General features: G+C 38.6%; 2 long non-coding RNA genes across 3 annotated transcripts in view; both read left to right on the plus strand.

The window, feature by feature from the left end:
- The window catches only part of LOC138685030 (uncharacterized), a 34,330-nt gene extending 23,961 nt beyond the window's left edge, over positions 1–10,369 (plus strand). For both annotated transcript variants that reach the window (XR_011324261.1, XR_011324260.1), the window contains 2 exons: positions 5,088–8,705; positions 9,998–10,369. This is a non-coding gene — a long non-coding RNA (uncharacterized lncRNA). The remainder of the gene's footprint in view (positions 1–5,087; positions 8,706–9,997) is intronic.
- A 705-nt stretch (positions 10,370–11,074) lies between these two features.
- Positions 11,075–20,308, plus strand: part of LOC138685031 (uncharacterized) — a 60,879-nt gene continuing 51,645 nt past the window's right edge. Inside the window, exon 1 of the long non-coding RNA XR_011324262.1 lies at positions 11,075–11,278. This is a non-coding gene — a long non-coding RNA (uncharacterized lncRNA). The remainder of the gene's footprint in view (positions 11,279–20,308) is intronic.

Raw genomic sequence — 20,308 nt, forward strand, 5'->3', positions numbered from 1 at the left:
TTTTATCAACTGAACTGTATGAGATTTATTCATATCTCTTATCTATTACATTAGTCTGGAAATACAATTTATTCTGATGGTGGGAATGTCAGACAGAGAGACCAAAAACATCTGGACTTCTTAATATGAAACAAATTTTCTAGGATGTAGATTGCCACTTTAAAATTAATTCTGCTAATAAGGAGGCAGAAATTTCATAGCCTACTGATCTTTCAAAATAGGGCCCTGGCCCTTTATTGGGGTAAAACAGGTAGAAGCAAGGACGGTTCCTTTGAGGACTCGTAGTTCACATGTCTTCTGTTACATATTTGGATATCAAATACAGTAGATTATTTTAGCATCCTAATATAAAATACACAATAGGAGATAAAACCCAGCCATCGCAAACTACAGGATTAATAAAAATCAATGAAAATTCTCCTAGAAAAACAACATATCTTAAACATTTCCCAGGTCTGAATTGGTGGATTTTCTTTCTAAACATGTAAAATCAATATTAATTAAAACCAACCATAAAAAACCTCCTTCCCCATTGAAAGACATTTTTTCATTTAAAAAATATATTGTATTACAGAGGCTAAGATTATCACAGAACCTTTTCAGCCATGGAGGAGCGTGAATAACATTTCTCCTCTGATTACGTGGTATTTGGGGGTCCTTGTGCTGGGAAGCACATGGAAGCCAAAGACGTACCTGCGGCTCTGTGCCCGGCACGCTCCCATTCCCATTTTACCGGCAGCACAGAGGAAAAAGCAAAGCAGTGATCTCTAATTCAAAATATCCCTTTTAGACTGCTCCGGGGTGGCTGCATTTATAGGTGGCTTCCCCTGGAAGTTCCAGGCTAGCCCATAGCAATAACTTGATAATTGTTCTGGGAAGAGACTCAGCACAGCTATCTTATGCACAAGTAAACAGGCTTCTATAAGATTAAGAATTATATGCCAGGGCTTTGACACAACCATCGGTTATGCCAGATGCAAATAATTTATTCTTTGTCAGTTCAAATATACAATCTTGTTTGGATGGCTTAAATTTATACTGGCACCAAAACACAGCAAGCGATATTATTTAAGTGTGGTGTTAAAACCACAGATATGCATCTCAGATGACCCGAAAAGTGCAAGAAAAATGTTCTATTTTCTGAGAGTAACTCATCATTGTTACGCAATAATAGCTGGTGAAGTAACTTATCCTTGTTGTGCAATAAGATGACATCAAATATTGGGAGATGTGTCGTCCTTGACATAAACCAGGCATTTTCAGGTGCCATAGCTATCACTGTGACAGCTCTTAATGGCAAAAGGGTTGCTTCTCCTCTAGCCTTGTTTAAAAGACAAGTCAAGTGCCAGTAACTCGGTAGACAGGCACGACTTTCTTCTGTTTTGACTCTACTTATTTCATTTGAGGTTTTGGTAGCTCTTCCATCAGAGCTTTTGGATATTGGGGGTCATAAATCGAAGCAGCATTTACTTTTGAAATGCAAAATATTCAGCTGAGGTTTTCCAAAGAAAAGCAAAGCATGTGGAGAAAGAGCACGAGAGCAATTAAGGCAGTTGCAGAACGGCAGTTTTGACAAGATGAAGCTGGGTCGGATGCTCAGCTTGCCCGGGATGCGAAGAGGTTGCTCAGATGTTGCCTTAGCTTTGCAAAACAGGGGAACATATAGATTCAGTTCAGCAAAGATGTATGGAACCACTTAACTTTATGCACAGTAAGTAGTCCAGTGTGTAAACTTAAACATATCTTCAAGATTAAGGCCTTCAGCTTTAAATGGTACCTTAAACATTTAGTTTACATTTGGTGAGACTGTCAAATAATTTGTTCCTGTGCCATCAGCTGAAAATTCCACTCATTTTATAGGAGTTCAGCTTACATGGATTTACTGGACAACAGAATAAGTGAAATTTAAGACACACATCTTAAGCTGAGTTCATAACGGCCCACATTTCCAATAACAAAACTAGCAGTGACAGTGATATATGGCTTTTTTTATGAGACCTGATAACTGATGGATATGTGATCTTATAAATGCTTAGACAAACTAATGCACATAATTATATTTTCCATTTGAAGTCTATTGCTAGGCATTCTAATACAATATCATTAGTCGAAATGGCCACAATGATACAGCTTGGGCAGTTTGTCACAGTAATTACGGGGTGATTATTTTTGACTGGAATAAAGATTTCAGTTTTAGTATGGTAGAAAGCATAATCACAAATTAGAAACAGTCTCAGAATAAAAAAATATCAGGGAGAGGGACTTTAAATATGGATTATAGTGCAATTCTAAAACAATTTCTTTAAAAAAGTGCACTCATTTGGCTGAATGTGTGACTTTTTTTAGGTTTATACCAAGTTCCTGCCCAAAAGGATGACATTTACCTAATTAACAGTTCCAATGTGTAAGGTTTTCATAAAAGGGAAAATCTGGGCATTGTAAGGAAGGCTTCTCTTATAATTTACATAACTGCTAAAATAGGCTTTCTTTTTTAAATCGACAAAAAAATAGATCATTTGTCTTCACCGTTTTCAGGATGGTTGATTAAAGTAGACAGTGTCCTAACATCTGTATTGAAAACTATATTAATCAATTGATTAATCACGAGGCATTAATCAAAATCTTCCTTAAGTGTTTTAGTTTTGGAGCAGCTCTTAGAATTTTCTATCAGATTCCTTTTAAGGTGTCCATTATAAAGATTAAATTTGGGTGGTAAATATTGAGGGGTTGAAGCACATGTGGCTTTCCACTTGAAGGTCACAGCCATTGCTCATTAGTGTTACTTTTAATGGGATAAGAAGCAAAAGTTTTTAATATGTGACTACATCAATTAATCAAATACACATTTGATTTCCTTTCCAGTAAGCAGTCCATATTTTCAGCATGTGCAAAGAAATTTCTAGTGATCTAAACCCTTGAATACTTCAGGCTATGCTGAAGAATATTCCGTGCATTTAAGGAACTTAAATTGTACATGCAGAAAGGATGAACCGATGCACTAACTATAATCCAGTAAATTATTCTCTGCTGTTTTAAAATATCCTGCTTTACAAAAATTTATTTTAAGGTATCCTGGTCAGTTTACGTTAAGGTTATATTTAAATAATCTCATTTTTCCCATACAATGAATGTAAAATTTCAGACTACTGTCATGAAGCGTTTTAGAATGAGAGAAGTTGTTTTGCGTATTTAGTTGATTCAAGTGAACCATAGAGGACCTATGCAACGGAGCTGATCATCTGAGAATTTAACTCTGTTTGTTTTTGATCATTCCTATTTGTTTTTCCAGTCTGAAACATTAAATACCGGTACTCAAGTAAATGTATTTTTGAAGCGTCAATTACAGTACAAAAGAAAGCCACTGATTACACATCTCTTCATGTGCATAAAAATGTTTCTTCATCTTGCAATCCCTCTCTAAGTGATCCTTTAAGAAAGATTTACTGAATCCTCATTGTGGCTGCCCTTATGACAGACTAGAAATACCTACATTTCTACGGAATGCTTTTTCCACAGAGGGAAAAAAAAAAGAAAAAGAAAAGGAAACACCAAACCCAAGCATACGTTATTTGTGTTTATTTGGATTTTAAAGTATACCAAAAAATGTGCATCTGGCATTCCCATCACCTTTGGCAAAAGTTTAAAGAAACAAGAAATCAAAGCACAGCAAATTAAATCCTGCAGCCACTTCCCCCCCGCCTGAAGACGCTGCCGCGAAAAAAACGCAAACGCTTTTCTCGGTAGTCCCGTTTTTGCTTCTGCCCATGGACTACCAACTCCTAATTTGATAGCCCTCCCAACCGTTCGTTTCTAAGGTGCTGCATCCAAGTCGAACAAAGTAGGGACAGAGGTCTATTAAATCAACGGCTTCTTAATTTATCTGAACGCCAGCCGTCCCCGATGCCAGGCAGCCTGGGGTCCCCGCACACCCCCGGGAATCCCGGGAAGCTCGTCCCGACCCGACCCAGGGATGGGGCATCCGCGAGAGGAGCGGGACTGGGAACCGGCTTTCGCCCTCTGACTGGAGGCAGAGCGGTTCAAGCGGCACTTCTAATCAGATTAAGGAAGCCAATCGCTGCTGATTTGCACTACCTACTGATTACGTTATAATTCTTAAAAGCTGCTTTGATGTGTGTTTACCGGTTTCTACATACAGCAGTAGAGTTATTACGTATTTAAAGCCATTAAAATGCACAGAAAATTTTGTACGCCTTTAAAAATGATACCGGACCGCTTGTCATATAATTATGTGAAAAAGAAACATGTGTCTTAAAGTCTTGAAATAATCAACAATACATATTTGGAAATAAAATAAAACCTGCGTTGTTCTTCCACAGCTGAGTTCTGTTTTCATTTTGCTATTGATGGTGAAGGTTGGTTGCCTTCAGCGGGAAAGGAAATGCAATCTGCATAATTCCCATTAGTTCTTCATCGCGCAAATATATACTGATAATAATTCTGTAGTGGGTTAGTTTGTGGCTAATCATCTTTATACTTAGCAGCAGGTGCTGTGGCAGCATTGGAAAAAGTATCATGCATTTTAGAAATTACTGCTGTACAATTTATCTATAATGCACCTTTCTTTTTAATAGAATTATGTTCAACAGTTCATCAGTTTAGTTCATGGAGAATACTACTGTGATATTGGCGTGTAGGCTTTATCGGTGTTTTATTACCAAATGCCACTGTTCGGATTTTTTTTGTTTGTTTGGTTTTGGTTTTGTTTTTTTAAATGGGAACATGGTCCAGAGAAAGGAACCATTGAAACATGTGAAGAGAGTCAGTAGCATCCACAGGCCATTCTGCATTTTAGATGACAAAGAAAATATAAATGAAACAGTTTCAGACCACTCTGAGTATATGGGGGGATATAAGTTTGTTGTTTAAAGCCAATATGGTTTGCTTAGAAAAAAATGAGGAGGTGAGTATAGGCTTATTGGGAAACAGACCTGATCACTCAACTGCTGTTGCTTGCAAGAATTTGCAAAAGGGAAGATTTGAGGAATTGTCTTTTCAAAAGCCAGTGGAGAGGTTTAATGAAGTCACAGCGCTTATATGTGATTTTTTTTTTTTTTTTTTTTTTTTAGGTATTCTTATAGTGACTGCAATAACTACTGTGGAAAAAAAATCTTGAAGTGGTGCCAAACAACTGAAACTTCTGATGTTGCCTGAATTATGACTAATGCCTTTCCTCCTAACATACATGCTGCCTTCACTTCATCCTTGCTTTCTTCCCCAAGAAGATGGTAAGAGACAAATTAAACTTAACCTGAGCATCAGCATATATGACAAAAGGAAAAAATACGAAAGGAAAAAAAAGTTTGAGAAGTGAATGGGAAGGTATGGATAAAAACCTTTAAGACACTGGAAAATGGAAATACACAATAAAATTGAAATAAAAATATGCAAAGATTTTGAGTCATGAATAACAGTGTTGGCTAGATGTGAAGAAGTAAGAATACAAAAAAGGAAAATATAAAAGATGATTAATAAAAAGTTTCAGAAAGAATGAAGGCAAAAGTAATGGACAAAGCATGAGTTTAAAATGATTTTAAGGAAAGCTCTCTGCAAAATATTTTTGTAACTCTCATTAAAAAAAGTATTTAATCCTGCTGTACCCATATGCAAGAAAACATGCAGAATCTGCATAAAGCATGCAGCCTTCAAAACTGAGTACCTGGAGTTAATCGGTTCCATTTTTATTGCTGAAAGTTGGACAAATGCAGTTGTATTTAGAAGAATTTGCCAAAAAATCTGAATAGGTTAGAAAAATCTTAGTGAAAGTTGTTTGGTTTTAATCATTCTGAGTAGAAAATTTCAGTTGTAATTAAAATACTGTTTACCTAAATTGAAAAACTCTAACGCGAAAGTAGATAAAAAAGAAAGTTTTAAAATTTATTTTAAGGTTTTTTTTGAATGAGAAAAAAATTTTACAGGAAAGTGATACTGTCTGATCAATCTTTATCTTCAGTAAAATACAGTTTTGCATCCAAAAAAAATTATAACAGAAAATTGTGACTAGTAGCTGGGTACATTTAAAAATAATTTGATTTCTAATGTTCTGTTAGTTGATGCTGCAGGTGCAGGTGGGGTTTTTGGCATTTCTGAAAAAAACCCAACAAGGTAATTTTGATAATAAAAATAGATAAAGAAACCTAAGTTTTGGCCTTGAAATGGAAAATTTAAATTTTCGTATAAGTTATCGTTCAATTGGGACCAGTTTTTTATGAGATCTTTCTCTGAAGATTGAAGGAAGATTTCTGTGAGTTTTTAAGAAAATGGAATTTATCTAAAATTTTACCCTGAGTTGAATTTTCATGTTTTGCCATGCATTCTTTTCTCTCTTCTCTTCTCTTCTCTTCTCTTCTCTTCTCTTCTCTTCTCTTCTCTTCTCTTCTCTTCTCTTCTCTTCTCTTCTCTTCTCTTCTCTTCTCTTTTTCTTTCTGTTCTAACTTAACATGGCTTAAAAATTTCCAGATGATCACATTGCTTTTAAAATATTTTGTCTGCATATGTTTGCAGGAAATTAATAAATGTGCTCCTCACTTTATTTGATATAATTGGGGGGGGGGGTTCTGTTAGTCCTTCGCACAAAGCAAGCAAAGAAGTGTTTTAGTGTTGAGGGACTGTAACACACTACTGGTTGCCTGTAGATTGTAATGTCTATCTCTATATGAGTCTTTCAGATTCTTCTCTTGCTCTACAGGTAATAAAGATATGTTCTTCAACTGCAGTAATATTTATTTAAGCTTTTTTTTTTCTTTTAAGGGAACAGAAACAATATGGGGTGCTTATGGCCAAGCTGGAAAATCTCAATGTAGACTATAATTTATGTCATACAGCTAATTTAGGTGTCTCCCTATTTAGGTCTCCTCTCAATGAAACGGCAGTAACAGAGGAGGTGGAGATGCTGTTGTATGGTATTGATAGAACGACTGACATTTTGTGGGATAGGTTGTGTGACTGGAATATTAAAATCAATTGCTATTGCCCGTTTCATTAAAAGAAATGCTAGAAGGAAAAAAAAAAAAAGACAGGCATGGATGAAATATGAAAACCTCCTGTCTATGAGACAACATCTGTTTAAACGGAATATTTTCATATTACCAGGTGACTTCTATTCAAGAATCTTAAAGGAAGCAGGTGAGGAACTCTATCAGCCGCTAAGGTTATTTTGTAAGATCTCTTGGACACGGCGTTTGAAACGCTTTTCGGTAAATCCAAGGATGAGGAACTACGTCTGCGAGTAAAGGCGGCAGTCTGGGGCATTGCCCTGGCTCAGTGACACAGGGACCTTCGGGAGGTTCACATCAGCCCTCACGAGAAGCTTAATGCAATCCCCGAATCACAAAAGGGGGCTATCACCCAGAGGTAGTGAGCTCTGGTAAGAGGGCTTCAGGGCTGCTCTTTTATTTCCAGTGTCTGCACTTCAAGGAGGAACATGAACTCGCTGACAAGAGTTCACAGGATGACTACAAATACGAACAGTTTTGTTTGAAAATGAGCCTTCCAACGTGAGGTTTAAGGAGGTCAGCCTTCATGTCGTTGACGGTGCCGAGGTGAGCTGAATGCCTGCTGAGCTGCTTTGGAATGGAAAGATACTGGCTGCTCTTTGGAGGTTTTGTTCGTTTTTTTGACTTTGCAGACAGTAATATTTGGAAGTTGAAGTTAGGCCACCTCAGCCTGGAATTGAGACTCAGCTTTCTGGCGGAAAGGGTGACTGAGGTCTGGATCACATCACTGGGATGTGGTGGACTACCCTTTCCTTCACATCCTTAACAAGAGCTTAGGTTTTTGCTTGTTTGTTTGTTTGTTTTTTTTAATATATATATGTTTAGTTCAGTTTCAACAGAACACCCTAAGGCTGGCATTTGCAGAAAGCTAGTTATCCTTTCATGAGTAGTCACAACTACTTTCACACGGGCTGCTCTACCCCAAGCAGCAGAGAAATGCAGGTGGAACAGGCTGGCAAAGGGTGCAGGGACAGTGTGGTAGGAAGCGTTGGATGGGAAAGGGTTTGATGAGATGGTTTTCCCCAAAGAGGACCATTGTGATGGGATCTCGGTGTCGCTGAGATGAGGCTGACCTTCCCACAGCTGTTGGCGGGGTGGTGGGGATGCCCAGAAGCTCACTGTAGTGTCTCTAACGCACGTTGGAGCTTCCCAAGGAAACGCAGCTCTCTGGATCCTTGCTGTGGGCTTTCACAGCTCTGTCACTTGGCTACTGTCATTGCTGTTGTGTGTCGAGCAGGTGTTTCATAAGCAAATCCAAGGAGGGATTAAGAAAAGTGGGAAGTAAAAGAAATAATGTCTTTGTATTGCAAACCCTCCTTTTGCAGTGCCACTGTACATGGTGTCTAGCAGGCCTTGTAAAGAGCTGTCGGATTTATATTCTTTGTAACTCAAAAGAGAGAGATGAATTTTCTTGGAAATCAGTTGCTTTTTAGATGATTCTGTACCATAAATCAACCGCCTGACCCAGACTGATGTTTAATCTGGTGTCTCTGAGCAATGGGGCACGGCGAACTCGTGCTGATGGAAGCTCAACCCACCTCAGTCCTCAGTTTTATCTCAATATATATTAAAAGAGAACTTTTACTGTAGCATCCACGTGTTTTCTGGCAGGCTGTGACATCTCTTCCAAGTTGAGCATGGACTACTTTATAGACCTGTATTTGCAGAATGGCTACTATATTAAAACTCCAGGTAAATGCAATTGTAGCATATGTTCTGCACAGAGAATATTTGTTTTGTCTTGAAGTGTGTTGTATGAAGATAACAAAGGAAAGAAATCTAGAAATGGGGCATAGAACAAGCACGCCACAATTATAAGAAAAACCCAAATATTCTTACAAATAAACTGTTTCATATGGCTGTGTTTATGGTTATTTTTATTTATAGTGTTACTCATAGGAGCCATACCAGTAATACAAGTTAAGGACCCCTCCTTCCCCCGTGGTGCCTCTTTCCTCCAACATCTGGATGAGCACAAGCAGTCCTCTGGATGTACTGCATGCCTGTGTGTTGTTATTACTACCAGTGTCTATTATTATTTTTATTAATTATTTTAGAGTACTTATATGGTGTTATTCCAAAGTTTGCTCTAGCTCAGCATCTTCTCTGGCCAAAAGAACATGCCAAGGGAAGAATCGGAGAACAGGGCAACTGCGTATGAAACTGTTTTGTGCTGATTTTTAAAACCCAGAACAAACAAAGGGACGTTTTTTACTATTTAAGATTAAAGAATGTATTTTTAGGTTTGTGCCTGCTATTTCAGCCTGGAGTATCTTTCGGAAGCCAAATTACAGAGCCTTAGAAATGAAGACTGCAAATGACAAAAAATGAATGCAACTTTAATAATGGCATTGGAAATGTCAGAGGAATGATAGAGCTACTGCATTTGCTATCACTGCTCCCTGACTGCTATTCTTTATTGGCATGTGTGCCTCGATTGTTCAAACTACACAATGTCTGAACATTGATGTCATATTTTTGTTATTGCAAAAAGCCTACATTTGACCTTTCTTTGTAATTGTGACACTAGTTGAATTCTGCTTTAGTTCATGGCAATTTACTAAATCCTTTGAGAGTTCACTAGTTAATTATTGCCAAGTGAATTTTTAATTTGCTCCTATGATTACATTGGTGAATACAGTCATTAGTGGGAAATTTATTTTAGAAATTGGCACTAGAGGGAGCTAAGTAATTGTATCATTTATGTATCTAGGAAGGAAAAAAAAGAACATTCATTAAAAACTTGCTTTTTTCTGAACCTGCTGATTTTACAAATATGGCAGCTATGCCTCAGCAAATTATAAGCGATAATGAATTAGTTAATTTTCCTTACTGAAAACTGCTATGCTAAGATTATTAAATTACTGTATTTCTATTTAGTGAAACTAGCTACCAGTCAGTAAATTAGGATTTCTAGGACTCTTTTGGGAGGGGGAGCTTTTTGTGACTATTATCCTTGTTTAGCATTATTTTGGTCTTAACAGAATTAAAATGCTCACAGATACCCTCCCGAAGAATAAGTTCGTTCCCAAATGCGTTGCAGGATGGATGGCCGTGTCGGATGCTGCAGCTCCGTAAGAGGAGCCGGAGGAGGTGCCTGTAGCGCAGACCCTGAAACCTTTCTGGACTGCGCCAAAGCTGTATCTGGGCACGTAGTGACATATTTTCCAGCCCGACGTCCACTTAAATCAGTGGAGTCCCATCTTTATTTAGTGGCGGCTGACTCAGGGCGTTTATCTTCACAGCTCAGAGGCCAGCCTGACGCAGGACCCCGTCCCCAACCTGCCGGGCGTCTAGGTCTGGCTGTGGTTCAGGAGGTCCTGTAATTATCCCCAAATCGCCACGCTGCTCGGGCTCCACGGCTCTGTCCATCTGAAGAAATGGTGACTTTTTAGCGTGATATAACCCTGCTGGTTGCATACGAAATGTCGTTTCATTTGAAGGCGGTTTTAGGAGGGCTCTGCAGTTCACCTAGAAGCCCCCTGTGCTCTCTGGATGATTGCTGAATGACTTCTCCCTCCCAGTTTTGTATTCCTCTTAAAAGAAAAAAAAAACAAAACCCAACCCTCTGTTTCCCTGTGGTGGGGCGAAGGCCATAGGAAGGGAATGACTCATCTCTGCCTTTGCAGAACCCACCTCTACTCCTTCCTTTGCTTCCATAAAGCCGTCCCTTGCACGGGAACACCGTGAACAAGCACAGAGGAATGGTTTAACTGGTGGTTCCCAGCTTGCTGACCTGTGCATTGGCTGTTAAGTATGAAACCACTGCAGGAATTGTCCATCTCCAAGAGCTGATGCTTCATTTCTTTAAAAAATTTAACTTTCAATGTGGTATACCCAATAAACAGAAAGTAATGCAGACAGTTAATTAAAATAGATAAAAATCCTGAATCTCAGATGTAGCAATTGGCCTGTGTTCTTTGATAAGGGTGAGCAACATCTGGCCTTATTGTGAAATATCATTAAACAAAAATTTCTGAAACATAGTGGCTTTCTGATCCCCCATCTCTTTATTGCTTACACCAGGTTTTTTTTTCCTGTCATTCTTTATTTAGGCACCCAGAAGGCACCACCACCACTACCACCACCTGGAAGCAGTATTGGTTTCACCTGCTGAACTAACTTAGTCCTGCCAGGGAGGCATTTAGGCTATTGCTTTTAAGCTAGCCACTGTACCCACGGTGTTCTGTCTGCGTTAAGGCATGGGATTAGTATGCTGGCTGGGTTGGATTTCATGATATGTCCTCTTTTATGCACCCACAGAGGTAGGTATAAGCAGGGTTATAAATGAGGCTAATGTTGCCTTTATTTTTTTGCAATTTGTTTTTCTTTTTTAAGGATGTTCTGCACCTGTAGTGCCGAATGGGTATCAGTGTTTGCTATTCCTTTTGTCACTTATGAAATCTGGGTTCTTCTTATGTACAGTGAATAATTTTGCCGAATTCTTTTTTTATGTGTGTTGTAGTCCATTTCAGTGTGCGTAATGCTCTCCTGATGTAGTTATCTGAACTGAAGTTGACTAAATGAAAACTCACCACGCTTTGCAAGTCACTTTTCCAGTATAAGCTCCTGTGAAATCCTATGAGAAGTAAACACCACATTTCATGCTTTTGACACTAGATGTGCTGTTCAATAGTTTAAATTAATATAAGTAATAATATTGCCAATCCAAGGCAATTTTTTTTCCTTTTGTGTCATATGTGCGTATAGGCAATCGGGAAAATGATTTGAAGTTCTGTTGGTTTGGGTATGTTTCCCCGGTGACTTTATTCATGCTTGGCTAGAACAAGACATCTTGCCTTACGCTTCTCGGGTGTGAACTATGGATTAGATTTAGCAGTCTGATATTATTGTACAATAACTGGGGCCCAGAACCAATACATATTCTTTATATTCCTAATAAACTGGTTTATGCTAGCAAATATTAAGCTATTTCTGTCAGCTTTTCAAGCAAGTGCAAAAGTTGTGAATTTACGGTGGAGTAAAATCTGTTTCAGGAAGGGTAGTGCTCGAGGCACCTGTACCGTCTGCAAAAGAATTTCTTTCTTAGCTCCTTTGATTTAGCTTTATTCTGTACCAAAAGTCTGTACTATGAAGGTCAGAGATAGGAGTAGAGGGAAGAATGTTATCCTTTCCAGTTTCTTTGTAGTATCAGCGGGTCTGGGAAAACTTTGTAGCTCTGTGTCCACTTTGGGCATTTCTTTCCAAATTTCATTTGGAAATGAGGGTATCTTGTAGCATCTTTTTCTGTACTTAATTTTTCTTAAAGAGTATTTCCTGATAGACATTCAACAGGATATGCAAGTGTAGGCATTGATAGAAAAATCGTCTTTATTTCCTGGCATTTGTCAGGAGCACAGGGAAGGGTTGTGGAAACTTGTCCACCCTTTATGTAGCAAGGGCTAAGTATGGGCTTCGTATTCTGCACAACTGTTATGATCAACCCCAAAACACATAGGCCAGCTTTCTAGCAACCTGGAGATGGGAAACCCAGTACATAAAAGCTAGCCTGGGTGGGTGGCCTGCCAGGTGGGTGTCCAACTGGTTGAACTGCTGAGCAAAAATCACAGCAGCTGACTGTTCAAGGTGTAACTAGCTGCCGATGGAGCCCGTGCAATTCTGCAAGTGTTGTCACCACCTCGATGGTGGCATCAGGTGCATGCAGGCTCTTCTCTGAGGTTCTCCACCCTTGTAGGCTTTCAAAAATCATCTGGTAGAGGTTCTCAGCATGGGGGATTTGGGAGATTTTTAGGGGTTTTTTTTGAGTGAAGAAGTTATGCAAGGTGGACAGTGAGGAGCATGCGTGTGCCTGTTCTTCAAAGGGGGAACTTAAACAGGAAAAAAGGAAGTTGTCTCGAATTTTTGGCACACTGATGGAATGTAGAGGGCAAGATTAAATTCCCATAGTTTAGCTAAAAAAAAAAAAAAAAAAAAATTTCTTTCATACGAGTTACAGATTTTATATAATTTCTTCCAGGACAGGGAAAGAAAAGGGTAATATCATAGGAGAAAGGTAGAAGGAGGAAGAGGCAGTAATGCTGTGGAGCCATCTTTCCTTTTACTTGCACTACTGCAACTAGTCAGACTGATTATTAATGCTATGTTATAGCACTCTGGTCACATTGTTGTTACTGTCCTCAAAACAAGACAGCTTGGTTTTTATTGATCTAAAGCATGGGAACACAAAGCCTGATGTTGTTTCTGCACATAATAAATTAACTAGCACTGTGTGTGTCCTATCATCCCTTAACTTTCATGTTATCTCAGTGTTTTCCTTCAAATTCTGCTTTAAAACTGTCCTTTTCCTACCTTTCTGAAATGTCTAGGGAAATTTAATAAAGGTTAAGTCAGTCACATGTGTACTACTGATGGCTCAGTGCAGTTTACTGGCTCGCATCCAGCTGTCCATATCCCTCTCTTGCATTTTGAAATAGGGACTGAATTTTATGTTGCATTTCTATGGCACCCAATGTAATGGAGCACTAGCCCTTGTGCAAAGCCTTGGGGACCTTGGTCAGACAAATTCTTATCCATGAAATATGAAACGTAGTCAAAATAGCTCAATAGCTCTCTCTATTAACTATTACTATAACCACTATTTAAACGCATTAGGTGAATTCAGTGATGCAGTTTTGTTTTCAGTAGGTGAAGTTGAATAGTTTCCTTTTGGAAAAATAGATAAGGCAGTAGTAAAAGATCTGGTACGACTTATTAAAATATGATGGTGGGTGAAGCTTTTTATGATACAATAGGGATGTCGGTATAATTAATAGGTTAGGAGTTGGAAAGCCAAGGTAAGTGTGAAGGGAAATACATAATTGAAACAACTTTTGAATCTGGCTGGCTATGGATAAACACTGAAATGCAAAGAAAAGCAGTTATATGACAGCAGAGCGTTGCTGAACTTTTCTTGTGAACTTTGCTTGTGTTAACTTGAGATGGGCCATCTCCTGCTGACTCCTCGTGGTGCACTGCTCTTTTCTGTGGTTCTGTCGGACTGAATATTATTAGCAAAAAAAGCATTTAAAAATGAAAATATTGCAAGTTGACAACAAAAGTGTGATGCTATTTTAGATTAACCTCCCCCTTCCCCTAACATTGAGTTGGTTCATAAGTATCTGAATTGTTATTTCAACCTCTCTGTGTGCACTGGCAGACTTTTTTTTATACGCTGTATGTCCTGCTTATATTTTGAAGGGTATTTTTAGAGCTGTGAAGGCCAGAAATATATATGTTGGGGTTTTTCTTTTCCTTTTTTTTTCCTTTTTTTTTTTTTTCTTCTTTTAGAGTAAGCTGAGATTCAGGGGCACAAGATGGCAGCATAAGGAAAACTTGCTAACATCAGAAATAGCTGACTTGTCTAAACTAAAAAAAAAAAAAAGTGAGAGTCCTGGTTAAGTTTTTAAAATGATTTGGGCAGATTTAATAAGATTTATTAAAACTTCTTACTAAGACAATCTATCACATGATCATCTTAAAAAATCCCCTCCTTCTTTCAAAGCCTCAGTGAACTTGTATCTTATAAAAATTTGCTTTCTTAACACAAACTTCTTCTTTAATAAACATTTTTGCTAGTTCCTCTCCCCCCCCTCCTCCCCCGCCCCCCAGTTATTTATTTTCATCTGGAGTAAGATCAACAGGAGACTTAGACTTTATAAGGCACTTATCCAATAGCTTTTTTTGTGATAAAATGTCCTCTGTATGCCCCTTTAGGAGGTACTTGTCAGGGCACAGTGTGCTGTTTCAAACAGAAAGCTAAGTTATAGCAAATTAAGTACATCTATGCTGAATTTGGAGATCCCACTCTCTGACTTTTTTTCACTAGAAATTGCAGCTTTGGTAGAGCCTTTGACTTTACTGGGTAAGAAATTGTAACTCTTTAGAACCCCAAATAAGAAATGTTCAACATGGGGGGTTTTTTTTTTAGCATTATACTGCTTGTGTTACCACAGTGGGTATTAGAAAACCTTCAGCTGAGGTTTATACCTTCATCTCCCCAGTGTACTCCTTTGGTGTGTCTTTATGATTTGCATACTTCATAAGACAATTCCATGATATCTTTAATATTTGTTATGCTATGCTTTGGAGAAATGATGCTCTGTACAGTCATTTAGCTTGAGAGTCTGTAGTCTAAGAGGTCTTTCTGGATATGCTAATGTGTAGAAAAATGCTCTCTGTCAGCAAAATTACAAGGTGTTCTGCTTTTGTGGAAATTATTTTGCATCAACTCTGCTTTCTAGAGCTCACCAACAAAGTCCCATTGATCATAGTGGAGCCTGAGGTCTTTGGAAAACGTGTGCTGTTTCTCTGAGGTTTGCAATGTCAATCCATGCAGTTGTGGCAACAACGAGCGATGTGAAAACCAGACACAAAAGTTCTATATTTCCTTTGGTTTTCCTACACAGCACCCCGTGACCATCTACAATGGCTTGAAAAATAAATACTGCGATGGCCAAAGAGACAGCTCTGTGCGTGGATGTTGGCTGCTAAAGGCTGTGGCCGTAATAATCTTGTTATAAGCCACTTGTGACACTGGAATTGTTGTTATTAGTTTGTATAGTGTGTTAGAGTTTTATCGAACATATCACAGGATAACAAAACTCTTTAGTATAAGCTCACACAAAACTCTCATTTTGCTTCATTTCTTTTGGCTTCCTAGCTATGATCTAAAATATAGTCCTTTGCTGCACCTTTTCATGCCTCCAATATCTGTCTGCCAACTTGTTAAGCTGTGGCTTGTTGCACAGAGAACATATTTAGGAATAAAAAAACAAACAAAAAAAACCCCCAAACAAAAAAGGTGATCCATATTCACATTTATTTATACAAGTACCTAAGTATTTCTAATGCCATCTTCTGAAGATGGAAGCTGTCCCATTGATTAAACAGCCTTGGGGCATACTTTAATTCATGTTGCCTTCTAGTTTGCCAACAAAAATATGTTAAAGAAATTTGCCATGTAGTAATGGAGAGCTTGAAAGGCAGTCAGATGCAGTTATCTATATATTTTGCTATGAAATTCTAGACAGCTACATATACTTTCCACTGCCTGCACAGATGCAGGAGGATTGCACTGGTGTTTTGATGCACCACTGGGGCTTTTATTTATCACCTTTTCCATAACCTAAAGGGTGCTGCTTTTTCTGTTTAGGAAATAAGTTTGGGAAAACACTGTTGGCCTCTCCTGACTATACTGCAAGTCTTCTGATGTTTGGCATCTCTTAATTTCAGACCTATCCAATGAACATGTATTTTCATTATGGCTAATGTAAAACAGCAAGCTTTCAACCAAAATCTGGATATGAGACTTGAATGTATTTTAAAGGCTCAGAATTAAGAAAGAGGATCTAATTCAGGGATGCTGAGTTTTCTCACCCTTGATCCCTGTCTACTGTCTCTATGTGCATGGTTTTTTGGGGGGGGAAGCAAACAACAACAAAGAAAACCCCAAAAGCAAACCTCGCAGGGGAACTCCCTGTAATTTCTAGGCTCTACCCCACTGCATGCTGACCAGCAGCCCTGGCTGCATGCAGCGATCCATATTTCAAAGAAATGGAGCATACAGGCTCAGCTGAATACACTGATTCCAAACAGACTTTGATTAAAAGAATGGCTGAGTTTGAACAGCCTCGGTACGTTATGATCTACGTGCACAAACTGCAATAAAATGATCCAGGTGCACCCGTAGTTCGTGTAGAAGTCTTACACCCACCTGCAATCAGGTGGTTGTCACCTTGCAGCAACATTTGTCCCCTTCTCTCTTTTTGGATCGCTTTTATGGACCCAGAGTTCTCAGTTCCCCTTTGTAGTTGCAGAGGTAATCAGGAAAAACAATTTCCCCAGCGTCCTTCACTTTGCTCTTTGCTGTACAAGGTCAGGAGCGCGCCACAATCCCAGATGTAACTTCAGAGGTGAAGAGGAGCATCTTGTTCTTTACCGAGCAGGTCACTACCATCCCCTTCCTTCTCACCTGCCACTTAGACCTGTTAAAATGAGAAGCTGACAATGTTGTTTAGATTTAATCTAGAATACTGTAGGTATCTGCACATATTTATAGAAGATATGTATAGCAAAGCTTTTTTTTTTAACTAAGCATATCCCACCCCACATTTTTTCTGATTTTCTTTTTTCGTTTTCTCCCCAACTTTGAGGCATAAATGGGGCACTACCTATGGATTTAGTTGGGTATCAGCAGCACAGCCGGTGAAAGAGCTGTGACAGTGATGAGAATGTACACAGATCAGAGATGAGACTATGCAGTTATCTGTGTCAATTAGTATTTACACTTCATATACATCCAGTTTTTCTTTATATATGTCTCCAAAAAATAAGTGTGTGCATCTGTGTGTATACACATATACAAATGGTACCCCTCCAGATCTAAAAGCTTAAATTTTTCTAAGTTCAGGGAAGGCTGAGCTGTTGTGAGTAGTTCACTAAAACCTGAACCAAGCTGAGTACAGTGCAGAACTTGGTGTGGTTCAGTTGATGCAAGGAATTAATTCATTTCCACACTGATCTACGTTTCCCGTGTTGAGAGACCTTGACGTTTTGCTATGTTTGGTACAGCTAAAGGTAGGCAGTACCTGAATTTCAGGGAGATCTGTTTTCATAGGAGTGACTTTCCAGCTAACTTGACTGACCCGAAGTGCCTATCTTTAGCAAAACTGCACCAGACATGTTTTTTTGGTATTTGCTCCTTTTAAGACCTATGCAGCAAAAAGCAACTTTGGTCTACCAAGCCGTATGTTCAGCATGATGTAAAACACAGACACAGATTGCATATGATGGAATTATGGAATTTTTAATTTTTTGTGATGTATTTTCTATTTTAAACTTTTTTTACATTCCTTGTATCACTCCTCCATTCCTTTAAGACTAGATGTTGGTTTTTACTTGTGGTACACAGCCACAGTTTCTTGAATTCAAGTTGGACAATCATCCAAAGTTTAGGGTCTTACTCAAATACACACCTATTCTACTAGAGAGGGTGGATTGGACATGGAATAAAAGACTTGCCCAAATTTCTCAGTAGTTCTTTATAACAGTTACCCTCAAAACATTAGAACAGACCTTCTTTTGAAATACCTTTAATTCATTTTACCATTATTATTCCCAGTTTCATTGTGTCACGAAATGTACCTTGATCGCAAATCCTTTAAATATAAACAAGGGAAAGGCTTACAACTTAAATACTTTCTTAATCAAGCATTTTTTAATGTTCAGTAGATTATTGAATGCTTTGGTAGCTCTTTTAGCTGATATAGAAGAATTTGTATCTTTGTGCAAATGAAAAGAGCTGCTGCCAGCAATGAATTACAGCTGAACTAATGTTAGGGAAAAAAACATCCCTATGGCTTTGGTTTATTCCTGTCTACTGCCAGAGGGAGTTATGCCTCTCTGTACCTTCTCTGATTTTCTGGGTGAATGAAGCACTCTGCAATATGTGAACTTTCAGCTGGGGTTGGCAATGCATTCTTCTTTTTTTTCTTTTTTTTTTAATGAAGAACGGTACCCCACTACACTGCAGAAATTACAAATATTAACGTGACATACTGAATTACGTGCTGTGGTGTTTCGTCATATGAACTAAACCCCAGCATGTCTGGTATCAGTTTAATGAGCAGTAGTCCTGTTGGTACCTGAGGCTGCATCTATATCTTTGGCATATTCAGATTCATTTGGGTTTCTCTGGGTCTTCAGGTGAGAGACGTGGTTGCTGCTGTTCGAGCGACGTGTTTCAACCACCTCCAAAACCTGGTGCCCCAAAGCTCTGGGTGTGCGATGAGCTAGAAATGTGGTTGCTGAACACGCTCAGTGGGGATGGAGGGCAGAGAAAAGTTTACAGGTCTCAAGGAGGCAAATGCTGTTGTTTCTTTGGGGGCTCCCTGTTGGAGGAGTTAATTAAGAAAGGCAGAAATACCTCCTTCTGTTCACGGCTCTGTTGAATGGAGGCTTAGTAAAATCCTGCTTGGTCTGTGGAGACTGAACTCCTGAGTCTCACTTAGTGTAAATAATGACTTCAGTGCAGCTAGACTGGTGCTTACCCATTTAAGCAGACAGCTGTGTTGGTCCAGCTTTTTTTATTATTGTTTTAGTGTACCTAATATATATGGGCACCATGACTATAGGTTGTAGCCAGCAATTTCCTCCTGTGTGCATGGATGCGTGGTCATGGCGTGCGTTCAACTTGACCCCGTGGTCTCCGACAGAATAGGTGGAAGATGCTCCTCGGTACAATAGTCTCTTGGAAATGCACCATCATTAGGAGAACTGCTTTTTTTGGAAAATGGCAAAATAGTAATCTCATCATGTAATTGACAACACCTTTAACTGGTAAGTTAATTGTAATTTGTCTTCAAGGTTCAGAGAGTAATGCATTGTTAAAGACATGCATGTGTTTATCAGCGTCTATTGTCTTAGCAGCTAATTACCTCAGAGGTTAACTCCAGATTTCATGTTAAAATTTGTATGTAAAATAAATCTGAAATTTGAACAGGAGTTAGTTGATGGATATATTTCAATTTAAAACTGAAGACTGAAAGTCTTTTCCTTACAGTGACTAAATGTACTGTCTGCTCACAAAATCTGCATAGCAAGTTCCCTTGCCACACATTTCAGTGAAAAGCAGAGTGGGTTTTTTGTCTTTTTTTTTTTTTCAAAGGAAAAAAAAAAGAAAAAAAGAAAAGAGCTCTTTTAGACTCTTTCCAGTTGATGCTCCATGTTGTGACATGTCATGTAAAACTGCATCTGTTATGTTGAAGTAAGAACATAAGAGAGACACTTTGACATGACGAATCACAACACAACTTAACAGCAGGAACATTTAAAACTCAACACGGTTTCGTTGTCAGTAACCTCAGCCCTGATGGAGATGAGGTATTTAGTTGAGCTTCCAGCTTCACTGAATCTGTGTTTTTTCCCTAATGAATTTTCCTCGTAACGTCGGGCCCAATCCAGCCATTTTCATAGGCAGAAACTCCTGTTAACTTTTAAATGTTGAAGCCAAGGAAAGTTTTTGCCTGAGTGAAGGCCTCAGGATCAGGCCCAGGAGTTTTTACCGCCTGTGAAGTATAAAATAGACTCAGATTAAGCTAGCAGACTTGTTATTTGACAGTTTATAAAATATTTTAGTATCTTTTTGGCAGTAGCAGTTTGTATGTTGGCAAATGTACACATTGCTTGCAGTTACAAAACCTTGTAATGAGTATTTTCCACTGTAATAGCAGTGAGTTGAAATTTGGATAAACCACTTAGACTTGTGAACTCTGACATGCATGGTAACTATGTCTTTG

The sequence above is a fragment of the Haliaeetus albicilla genome, chromosome 4 (genome assembly GCF_947461875.1).
Source record: "Haliaeetus albicilla chromosome 4, bHalAlb1.1, whole genome shotgun sequence".
In the NCBI taxonomy this organism is placed as follows: domain Eukaryota; kingdom Metazoa; phylum Chordata; class Aves; order Accipitriformes; family Accipitridae; genus Haliaeetus; species Haliaeetus albicilla.